Here is a 5,007-nt window from a genome sequence, read left to right on the forward strand (position 1 = left end):
ACGTATACACTTCTTTCAGTACTTTTCCATTCCTCATCAGGGGTAACACATCCACACCTGAGGACAGGGGGGTGATCCAGACTGACCTTGACAGGCTCAGTAAATGGCCAGATGAGAACCGGGTGGTGTTTAACACCCAAAAATGCAAGGTTCTCCACCTTGGGAGGAAAAACCTGCAGCATGTCTATAGGCTGAGTAGCACTATGGATGACAGGGACTTGGGGGTCAGGATTGACCACAGGATGAACATAAGCATGCAATGTAATGCTGCCAGTAAAGCAAGCAAAATACTGGCTTGCATCCATAGATGCTTCTCAAGCAAATCCCAGGACGTTATTCTCCCTTTGTACTCGGCCTTGGTGAGCCCACAGCTGGAGTACTGCGTCCAGTTTGGGGCTCCACAATTCAAAAAGGATGTGGAGAAGCTTGAGAGAGTCCAGAGGAGAGCCACATGCATGATCAGAGGTCAGGAAAACAGACCTTATGATGACAGGCAGAGAGCCATGGGACTCAGGGGTGACCTGATGGCCATCTATAAGTTCATAAGGGGTGTTCACCAGGATCTGGGGGAACGTTTGTTCACCAGAGTGCCCCAAGGCATGACAAGCTTGAATGGTTATAAACTCCTCAAAGACCATTTCAGGCTGGACATAAGAAAGAACTCCTTTATTGTCCAAGCCCCCAAGGTCTGGAACAGCCAGCTGCCGGAGGTTGTTCAAGCACCTACTTTGAACTCCTTCAAGAGAAACCTGGATGTTTTTCTTGCTGGGTTCCTATGACCCCAGCTGACTTCCTGCCCCTGGGGCAGGGGGCTGGACTCGATCTGCCGAGGTCCCTTCTGGCCCTAATGTCTATGAAATCTATGAAATTCCCTGATTTTTTTTGCAAGGAACTGCCCTTATATATGCTTGGAAGGCTTTCTTTGAAGCAAAATAAAGGAGGACTTGAAGCAACATTTGCAAACTTCTGGTCTCTAGACTCAAGCATGTAAATTCAAATGTAAGCATTAAAATAGAAAGGGTCTGTATTTTCAATGCCCATAACTCGCAAGGAGTTCAGAGGGAGCCATCAGTACTTGTGAACAACAGGCTTCAGGTGCCTGAATATGAAGTTAGGTACCACATCTTTGACCCCCAAATTTCAAAATCTTGCTTCAATTCTGGCTCAAGACATTGCTTAAAAGAGGCATTTCTAAACCACCTACTCCTACACCCATGGAAGATTTCAGATCTTAACAACAGACACAGGATTTCTTTGCCATGTTTTACTTGTTCCTGCACATCCCAAGAGACCTACCTCTTAGTCTGAGCTATGTACAGTGGAGCTTGACCTTCTCTGGAGGATCATAAAATATATATATTTTCAGGTCAACATTTAGTAGCCTGTTTTTCTACTGCCATATCACAGGTACGGTCCCATTCAGGTCAAGCAGAGATAACAGATTCCTGAACAAAATTATGTAAGAAGAGTAAACCTTAGAAGCTAAAAAAAATCAGTTGTATATCCTGAATTATATTTTAATCATAGCTGTATTTTCAGAGTACAAAATCTTATAGGTTCCACTATGGTCTCTTGCATAAACAATATTGAATACCAGTCAACTGCCATTTTCATTCTGGAGAAGTTTCCCAGATATAGTATCCATGGGAATTAAGTCCTTTGGTCATAACATTGAAACAAATGTGGACTTTTTAATTTAATTTTAACCATTCTACACTACGGTGATATATTTGATTTCACAGAGAGCTCTGAAAATCATTTATCTATCATTTAATATGAATTTCTTGTCATCATTTCATCCTCATTTCACCTTTTATTACTGACAGGTTATAAAACAGTTTATTATATTTAATCTACTTCTATACCAAAAATAAGCCCTTGCATTATATTAACATGTACTTTCCAAAGCTCTTCACTGCTGCACCAGCTATGATTCTCTTGCCTCTTCACAATAACTTTTTTTACAGTCAATCAAAGGATCATAATATATCATAATATTTTCCCCATAGTCAGGCCTGCAGCACTCTGCTCCTATCTTGTAAATTGCAATGCTATCAACCCCAAACATTAAAGAATTAGGTATCAAATTATGTATCAAAAAGAGATAAGACCTAATAACATCACGATTAAAAAAAAACAAACAAAAAGATTACACTGTAATTTTCCATCTATTTCTAAATGTTTCAGTCCCTTGCTGATACTCGTTGGGCATGTCTACACATGAATATAAATGCAACACAATAAACTGCAGCGCAGTTCTTGCTGAAGTTTGTTGCTCCTAGGCACTGCATTTACACGTGTGCCCAGGACCACAGCATGTTGAGTTGGCAGGGAGTCTAGGGGTCAGCCTGACAGTCCAGGGCTCCTCCACCCTAGCTCAACGAGTGTGCTACAGTTCAGGGCAAGCCAGCAAGCATGTCTCTACATGCATTGCAGCAGAGTAAATAACTCCACCACTGGACAGCATTTGTATCTGGCAGTACTAATCTATGGCTGAGCTAATTAGTTTACTCAGGCCTAATAGCTCCACTCATGTAGGCAGCGATGCTTTACTGTGGAGCTAATTAGTCTACTCCACAGTAAATCTCTTGTGTAAATGTGTCCATTGTGTGTTTGTATGTGAATATGCATTTGGTATTGTGGAATGGGTCTACCAAATAATTACGAAATCCCACAGCCTGCATATTGATTTTGTGTGTTCATCCTTTCCATCAGAAGATGTAGTTGCAATTTATTACACCTCTTACACCAGCACAACAGTGCTTCTGCTATAAGTGTGGAGTTCTTTCATTCCAGGCTAGGGTGGGGCAGCTTCAGGGGGTCTTCAACCTGACAGATCTGGAGGAGAGGATTTGCATCAGTTGGGTCCTCTTCTGCCTTCCCAGATCTGATGATGGAATAGAAAGGAAATATGAAAGTAAAGGTGGAGTAGGGGAGATAGAAAGAGGCCTTAAATATACTCAGAAGGAGAAGGACTTGAAGAAGAGGGGAGAAAATCCTGTATTATGTGTTGTGGGAAACAGAAAAGAGGTTCCTTTAAAAAGATATCCCATAAATGCAACAATATCTCATAAATGAACAGGTAAGCAACAAAATTAATGCAGGCACTATGGGAATTTGGTTGAAGCTGGTGATAGTTGTTATAGATCGGGTGACATAGCTCGTTGGTGACATATCTCATCACTACGGCGGTGTAGTGTTGAACATTGGCATGAACTGTGATGCTATTGTTACTGTTTGGTAGCTTGTTGCTACCGCGTGGTAGGGTTGGAAATGATCTGTGGAGCACTAGGACTGTGCAATACCAGTGGTTACTGTGCAGTCATTTAGTACTTGCTTTAGCAAGTTTGGTACAGAGAGTACTAAATGGCACAACAGTTTTGGTACAGCAAGTACTAAATGACTGTGCAGTAACAACTACACAGTTGGGTGCATGTATATATGCACCCAATAAGTTCTTTTGATTACTACTTTCCCCACCAGAAAATGGTATGGGATAGAAACTATGAGAATGAGAACATTAATTAGTAATTGTTTCACAATTCAAAGAGATGCACTCAACCCATTAAACTGGAGTGACTGTGGTATGTGCAGAAGAAGGCACTGAGATAATTGACCTGACTGATGGTAAAAGCTGAATATGGAGAGAAGAGCCACTTGATTTCCTGATAGAGGATGCCAGAAAAAAAAATCAGCTCTCAAGCTGTACAAGAGAAGAGAGCTACAGAAAGAATGCAAATAAAGATAAAGTTTTATCTTATGGGAATTATGTACTGAGTGGTGAACTGAGGAAGTGGCAAGCTGAGATGAGAGCTAATAAAAACTGCATATTAAAAGGCGTTGTTTTAAATAGATTAAGGCATGTAAATGCACACATCATTTGTATAGCTACTTATTACTATTGTACAAGCATATCAGGTAATTGTGAGCACAATGGCTAATACCAATTTGTATGCACAGACAAATTAAGATTTGTGTAAAAAATAAGTTCTAAAATTATTAGGCGACCAATGAAAGGGATACTGCAGATGGAAGATTGCTGGCGTATTCTTGGCTTCTCCAATACCGGTTTTCTACTTGAACATCAATGGCATACAACTTCTGAGAGACTGCAAATGTCCAGAGCTACAGATGACCTCTTCAGAGGAGAGGAAAGCAATTTAAATATATTGTAAGATTATTTTCCTTTATTTATATACCTATACCAATCCTGAATGAGTTAGTCAGTCTTTGTTACCAGGCATCTCCACCTACCATCAAAGCCCAGGTTCCAAAGAACAACTCTGCCCCTAAAATTAATACTAATCAGACTGATGCAGAGACCAATCTTTCTTGCTGCTCACACAGCTCACTATATATCCAACACTGCCTCTATTCACAAAAAATATGCATAACCCAAAGTGAACAACATTACAGCATGTCTTTCTCAAAGTCAAAACTTATTTTCCTGCTATGAAAAAGAATGTGGAAGACTATGGGTATATCTATGGCTAGGGCTATCCGACCAGCAGCCCGCAGGCCACATGTGTCCCACAAGGAGTTCACTTATAACCAGCAGTCTCTAATAACCTCCACCTCCTTGGTTCCCTGCACTTTCCCCCATGGGTCTAGATACTGCCTACCTACATTGTCCATTCCTGGTGTCATTGCTGATACCCCCATGAACCACTATTTTCTCTAAGCTCCCCCTCCCACTTCTGTTACCAGATTTGCCCATCACTTTGGGGTGTGCTCATTTATTAGGGATACGTTTCTGAGGTCTTTGTAATTCTATCAATGTGCTGCTTGTGTTACTTGTGTTTCTATATGGAGCTGTATCTCTCCCTTTTGCAAGTCCTCACCCCCAATGGAGCTATCTTGCAGGACAGTTTCAGTGGGGCTGGGTTCCTCCAACCACCTAATCAGTCAAACACATATACACACATACACACATACACACAGAGATTAACAGGACACGCATGAGCCAGGCCTAGTTATTCAGCATTGATAGGCTTGTAGCAAACCCCC

The sequence above is a fragment of the Gavialis gangeticus genome, unplaced genomic scaffold (genome assembly GCF_001723915.1).
Source record: "Gavialis gangeticus isolate Ggan-Ray unplaced genomic scaffold, GavGan_comp1, whole genome shotgun sequence".
In the NCBI taxonomy this organism is placed as follows: Eukaryota; Metazoa; Chordata; order Crocodylia; family Gavialidae; genus Gavialis; species Gavialis gangeticus.